This window comes from Garra rufa, chromosome 15, assembly GCF_049309525.1.
Source record: "Garra rufa chromosome 15, GarRuf1.0, whole genome shotgun sequence".
NCBI classification, from domain to species: domain Eukaryota; kingdom Metazoa; phylum Chordata; class Actinopteri; order Cypriniformes; family Cyprinidae; genus Garra; species Garra rufa.
The window spans coordinates 37289536-37297274 of NC_133375.1; the positions used below are offsets into that span (position 1 = coordinate 37289536).

Sequence of the window (7739 nt, forward strand, 5' to 3'; positions counted from 1 at the left end):
AAAAAAAAAAGTAAAATAAAATAATTGCAACTACATTGTGATATTAAAAAATACTAACAAAATAATATAACAAACCCCCAAACATAATAAAATAAAAAAACTGAAACTAAAATTAAAACTACATATTATGATATTAAAAACACATAACAAAATAAAATAAAACTCCAAAACGTAATAAAAAAAGTAAAATAAAATAAAAGTACAACTACATTGTGATCTTAAAAACACATAACAGAACTCCCTAACATAAAAAAACTTAAATTACAACTACATTGTTATATTAAAAAAAACATAACAAAACTCCCAAATGTAATAAAAAAATAAAACTACAACTACATTCTGATATAAAAAAACACATAACAAAACTTCCAAATGTAATAAATAAAAATAAAACTACAACTACATTCTGATATAAAAAAAACACATAAAATAAAAAAACTCCCAAATGTAATAAAAAACTAAAATTACAATTACATTGTGATATAAAAAAAACACGTCAGAAAACTTCCAAACGTAATAAAATTTAAAAAAAGATTAAATTAAATTAAAATTAAAAAATAATGCATAATAATAATAAAGTATAATAATTAAAAAATAATAATAATGAAATTACACTGATTCTTAAAGGTTTTGAGCGTGTTGCTCTACAACAGCTCAGGCCCCACTTTCAATGTCAGTATATGCGATTTTTTCCATAAAAATAATGGTTTTAATGAAACCACCTGAGTATGAGCACTAGTATTAGTGGCAAACATCCTTCGCTAAGGTTCATTTTTTTTAGAAAGGTTTTTTTAAATCATTTATTTACAATATTCAAAATTAGAAACACAAAGTGAGAAGTGCAGATATATCCAGAAGGAGAAAAATGAAAGAGCATTGAAAACATGAGATAATTATGAGCGGATTAGACCTCAAAGAGAAACACACAGGCTTTAAAGAGACTGGGCTCATTCAAGCAGCTGGAATCATACGGATGCAAATTGGAATCTCATTTGAATATTCAAAGCCAATGGGAAGGATTTGGTATGTTTGTGTGTCTGTGTGTGTTTGCATGAGTGTGACTGTGTGTTTGAAGGTGATCTCATCCTCTTTCAGATCAATGTTCCACTTCTGACAACTTGTGACAAGTTCTCACTCAGTTTCTGCACTACTTTATAAGCATCTGAGGCTCTTGATTTGGCCGTGAAAAGATTCAGGCTGTGATGGTGGTGAGTCAAAGAGCCATGCGGTTAATAGTGCACTCTGAGATCATTCTGGGTTGGGCTATTGGACTATTGGCGTCAGCACTTTTGTGTGCTGTACATATACACCCCATTGCTAAAAGTCACTCCACCCGCCAAAGCACAAAACTACACAGAGAAATTGTGCTTTAATTGAGGTGTTGAATGGGTGCAAAGGTGGAAACCGCCCTGTCCAGAAGTGCCACTGACAGAAATACAGCTGGTATGACTAAACAGTGACGTTTTCAAAGTTAAATACATTTTATGACAGCTCAATATGCAGAGACGACTATTCGTAATTCATTTGTAGGCTGATTTACACCAGCAGTCATACGTTTTTGAACAGTAAGATTTTTTTGTTTTTAAAAGAAGTCTCTTCTGCTCACCAAGCCTGCATTTATTTGATCCAAAGTACAGCAAAAACAGTAAAATTCTGAAATATTTTTACTATTTAAAATAACTGTTTTCTATTTGAATATATTTTAATATGTAATTTATTCCTGTGATCAAAGATACATTTTCAGCATCATTACTCCAGTCTTCAGTGTCACATGATCCTTCAGATCCTCATTCTAATATGCTGATTTGCTGTTCAAGAAACTTTATTATTATTATTATTATTATTATTATTATGAATATTTTAAACAGTTGAGTACAGTTTTTTCAGGATTCTTTGATGAATAGAAAGCTTTGAGTCAGTATATTTCTTTATAAAGAAATTATAGAAATAATACTTTTATTTAGCAAGGATGCTTCAAATTAATCAAAAGTGATGATAAAGACGTTTATACCCCCGGTTTCACAGTCAAGGCTTAAGCCTAGTCCTAGACTGAAATGTAAGTCTGAGCTGTTTCAACTGAAAGAAACTTGCACTGACTGATCTTAAAATATATCAGTGCCTTTGTTTTGTCTCAAAAGGCACACCAGTAATGTTTTTATCTAAGGCACATTCATAAAAATTGACTCAAATGTCCTAATTAAACTATAGGCTAATCCAAGCTTAGGCTAAGCCCTAAGAAACCTGAAAAAAATCTACTCAGCTGTTTTCAACATAATAATAATAATAAATGTTTTTGAGCAGCAAATCAGAATATTAGAATGATTTATAAAGGATCATGTGACTGGAGTAATGATGCTAAAAAATTCAGCTTTGAAATCACAGGAATAAATTACATTTTAAAATATATTCAAATCGAAAGCAGTTATTTTAAATAGTAAAAATATTTACAAATTTTACTGCTTTTGCTGCACTTTGGATCAAATAAATACAGGCTTGGTGAGCAGAAGAGACCTTTTTAAAAACATAAAAAATAATGCTGTTCAAAAGCCTTTGACTGGTAGTGTAGTTTAGGTGAAACTAATAGTGGATGAATGGAGTGTTCAAAACCTGTTTGAAAACAGTCATCAATTGTAAAAAAAATAATAAAAAAAATCGCATACTTCACCTTTAAAGTACTCACGAGACAAAGTAATTGCATGACTTATTGATGATCAAGACTGACAAGTAAGTATGTGAGTCAAAAGCAGATTAAAAAAGTAATTTTATCTTTAACCTATGATCATAAATGTAACTAATGAATCACAAGTTCAGCATTTTTAAGAGTACAGTCAACTGTTCAGTCATGCACTGGCATTACAGTAATGTATGCACATAATAAGTGATATAGTATACTAAGGTGGCATGTTTGGGAATGTCCCACATGGCATCACAATGAGAGCACATTAAACCATTTCCTGGTTTCCTGATGTCTGCATAAAATTTAATTTGCTTTGCTTCCTTTAAGTTCTGTGCATTACTACTGTACAAAAGTTTGGGGTCAGTAAGTTTTTTTTTAATATTCATCAAAGAATCTTAAAACAATTCTCAAGGTTTCCACAAAAATATGAATCTGCAAAACTGACAATAATAATGCATGTTTGATGAGCATCAAATCAGCATATTAGAATGATTTCTGAAGGATCATGTGACGCTGAAGACTGGAGTAATGATGCTGAAAATTCAGCTTTGCATCACAGAAATAAAATTACATTTTTAAATCTATTCAAACAGAAAAGAGTCATTTTAAATTGTAAAAATATTTCACAATTTTACTGTATTTTTGATTAAATAAATGCAGTCTTGGTGAGCAGAAAAGATTTCTTTTAGAAACATGAAAAATTTGACTACACAATTAGCCTAAAGTATTATGTATTTCAGAGAGTGGTGTGAAATACATTAAAGCACAGTAAAATATATTAATAAAATGCAATGTAATGTAACTTTTTTTACACTCAAAATAAACTTTATATATTAGGAAAACACTGTAAATAACACACCCACAAAAATACAAACACCATTACTAACAATAGCACATGAATTTGAAAACCTGCATGAGCAGCCTTTGAATCACATAACTGCTTTCAGCAACTAGTTTGGGCGCATGTCATTAAATCAGTCAGTTGTCTCACATGTGGTCACTGGACTCACACCCATCAGCAGCGTCACTCCTGTTTATCACATTTGCTGGCGATCCTGCGAGCAGCTGATTATGGGAGGCATGGAGCCAGAGTCCAGCACTGTTGTCTTGGCATCCAGAGAGTGACCCATAAACCTGACAGAGGTGGGGCTCTCACAGCTGTGTCTGACACACATGTGCTGAGGACAAGCTATGCTGAACATGATCGCAGCATTGAGGGACAACTGAGCATCAAAAACAACCTCATACATGTACATGGAAAGGTAGTATCAATACTGGGTGATATATATCCAAAACTGCAAAAAATCCAAAAAATCATTTAAGTATTCAAATCTTAAGTGTTTACTAATTTCCTTCTATTTATTGAAACCCACAATAATATTTAAAACATTAGTAAGCTTAATATATTTAAAATCATCATTTATAGAGCATTTTTAATTAGGATGTAGTCTCAAACCCTTGTAAATCATTAAACTTTATGTAAAAAAAAAAACGTGTCCTGCATTTTTCATGTCACTACCGAAACACTGTATGTTTTAGTCCATTGGCTGAGACTGATTTTAACTACACCCCTACATTTATGATCAGGAAATATTCATATGTCCATCTCTCTTCTAGCTACAAGATGAATAGATAGGCCCTATCATTTTGAGGTAAATGTGCTCAAAAGTCTGAAAATCTGTGTGTATTGTGTAACTTTAAGGAAAGTCACTACCAAACACCTTTTTTTCTGCAATTAAGCACACTTTTTTGGGATTTATTTAATAACATTTAGTTTTTATATGAAGAGATGATGCCAACCCCCCAGAGGACCGCCGATGATGCCAGCCTTGAAACAACATACAGCACTACACCATTTTTCTACAAGTTTGATTGCAACACATAATCGTTACTATTAGTGTTCATCATCTGTTTTTGATTACACCATTACTGTTTTAATATTTATAACATATGTACATCGACTTAACACAGTAGTCACCACTAATAAGCTACTAAATATATTGTAGTAGCCTACTTTTTTTTTTTGTACAGCTGCTTTGAAACGATTTGTATTGTGAAAAGCGCTATACAAATAAACTTGAATTGAATTGAATTGAATTGAATATGTGTACAACTGTTTAGAACTGTGCTAGCTAACTATGTGCTGATTAGCATCTTTGAGGTAGGCTCAAAAGTATCTAAAATTGTCACTACCGAAACATTTGGTGGCGTTTCGGTTGTGATATCTTTGTTTTTTGGGTGTTGTTCCCTAAAATTTTCACTACGGAAACAGTCATGACCCAAACATTTCATCATTGTTTCGGTAGTGACAAAAGAGAACGCAATCCTTTTTTGGAGGAAATAAACTAAATTTTAGTACAGTCATGCAATTTTTTTGCATTTTAATATATTTTAGTAGTGTTTTAGTATGTGAGTAAAAATTGTGTAATGTGATGTGGTCGCTACCAAAACATATGTAGTCACGACTAAACATGGGATGTTTTGATAAAAAATAAAGTATACTGAATTATCAACTAAGATGTTATGAAAGTCTGGTTCAATGTATATACAATCTAATGAATCCTTAAGTTTGAAATCAGTATGATTTTTCCTTTTACAGAGAAAAATTGGATTCAAAAATACAACAAATCTCATAAATCACAGTTGAAATATTGTTAAAATTGTCATTGTTATTGATTTACCTCTAAAAACGTTTAATAAAATAGCTAAAGATATATTTACAAAGTAGATGTAAACAAAATCTTAATAGGTCAATTTAGCCTTTCTTATTAAATTATACGTTATTGTGTTTTGGTAGTGACAAATTTAGAGAGGACAAATATTGCAATACTTCTAGAAAATACAATATGAGAATTAACGGCACAGTTACTAGAAATGTGTAACTGCGATATTATACAATTTGCTACATACAAAATTTGTGGAAAAATATATTTGTCAAGTCGTTTTCAACTGACTTTGAACTAATTTTGTAGAATGGCCCAAATATAACAAAAACACAAATAATTATAAAAAATATCTGTCAAAGTCTTAATTAAAATGCATTCAAATTCATTGATAACACAGTTTATTGTTAAGTATAAATGGCATTTAAGACAATAAATAAAATGTATAGTGAAATAATGTTTACTCAACATTATGCACAGACGTTTTATATTTCATTTAAATCATTGATTCAAATCACTAACTCTAAATGAAGAAGTAGTAATAACAATGCTTGCCTTAAAGTAATCTAGCGTTGAGGTCATTGGTTCATGGTCAGTATGGGTTTGTATAGCTCACTGGTTATTGTAGCTTATTTTTGAATGCAAAATACATTATAACCATCACAGATTCAGCAAAGCAACATTTGCTTAAAGTAAGGAAGTGAACGAGAAGTTAAATTTAACCTTGCTCCGACATGGAGCAAAGTTAATTTATATCTATTCATTAACGTGATTGATTATAAAGACTTGCGTTGAATCAATGTTTTGTTTAAGGCTTGTTTTAAATGAACTGACTATTCCTGGTCTCAGGAGGTTATCAGTGTGTTTGAGTGTGTGTTGAGCGTGGGGATGTGACACAGACGGAGGCTGGTTTCTAGGTAGCTCTACAAACACTTCAATAATCTCCTCAGCACAAAGCAACAATAAACTTCTTCAAGTGACACTCCAAGCAAGTCAACTCAAACTTCACTGACAGAAAGTGACAGCTTAGACAGACAGTTTCAAAGATGAAGAATACATATTTTCTTAGAGCTTAGATCACCTATACCTACAGGTAAAATGCTAATGATTAAACAATATATAACAATGCAATGAATGCTCAGAAATCAATACTCTTGCATGAAAAAGAAGACAGTCTATTGATAAACCAACACCAGCTAATCAATATTTTAAAAAGTTGGCAGTCTAAAATCTAACAGATCTAAGAGTAAGCCTCAAGGAGGTTCCCTGCAAACCATACAACACAAAGGCTTTCTGTGTGAAAATCACCACCTTGAAAACGGTGACCAAATGCTACCGGCTCAAAATGGTCAGCATGAAGTCTAAGTCCCTTAAGGCCTTGTTAGTGCTGGCCAACCAGTCCAACTAGACCTACAGAGACGATACATCAGGCTTGAGCGCCTAAGAAATTAAATAATAATCCTGTCATTACATCCTTCCTTCCCTGAAGGGCTGGGTTTTCAGAAGTTTGGCATCCTAATGGTTTTCTACAGATGTATCCGGAGCTCTTGCCTTGACTGTCATCAAACTTTGCTACATATTGATCAACTCTCTGTATCATTCCCAATAAAATGTGATTATTTAAGTGAGAAGATTGCTGAAAATGCAAAATACAACAATGCTGCAAGTATAACACTCCTCTCATAAGATAATTGACAACAAGCTGCTATTATGACAGTAATCTTATCATAAAGCTCATGAAATGCAAGTGATACTGCTCCCAATTCCCCTTACAAAAATATACAGTGGTAATACCATGGTACATGTTAGTTTAAAAATATTCAGGATTGTTTTACATATGTTATACTAGAAATCTTACCTGTAACATTAAATGTTTAGTCCTGCTGTCCTGTATGAGTTTAAAGGGAAGTCAGTCTGATTACGGTCTGTAAGTTATCCTTTTCAGAGCAGGTAAAGCCGGTAACTGCATCGCTCAATTTCGAGGAGCAAAAAAACAGCTGTCAGTACTGAAATAAGTCCACTGACGAAGTTACAACGGAAAATTTATCGAGTTTGAAGGATAAACCAGTAGTCCAATGCTGAGCCATTCAGACCCGGTGACTTTTCAGTGCAGTTTTTCTCTCTGAACTCAGCGCACTCCAGCGGACCAAACCAAACACACGCGCAGTGGTAGGTCTTATAGCCTCGGCTCATGAATATTAATTACGTAACATGACGTACGGCTGATACGGCGAAATGATTGGTTGAAAGGCAGCCGTTTGTGGGGCGAGACGGAAGAATAATACTATGCGGAATCCTACTTTAAATATGAATATTTTATGAGATTACATAACAAGACGCTCTTAGAGAGTTGCCAAGCAACAACTGACTAATAAAATTAATATTTATCAGGTAATCTT

The 7739-nt window shown here is 32.5% G+C and overlaps 1 protein-coding gene across 1 annotated transcript in view; it reads right to left on the reverse strand.

The window, feature by feature from the left end:
• Nucleotides 1–7433, reverse strand: part of ccdc120a (coiled-coil domain containing 120a) — a 38131-nt gene extending 30698 nt beyond the window's left edge. Inside the window, exon 1 of the mRNA XM_073819880.1 lies at nucleotides 7199–7433. The gene's annotated coding sequence lies outside the window, so the exon portion shown is untranslated. The remainder of the gene's footprint in view (nucleotides 1–7198) is intronic.
• Nucleotides 7434–7739: the final 306 nt, after the last annotated feature.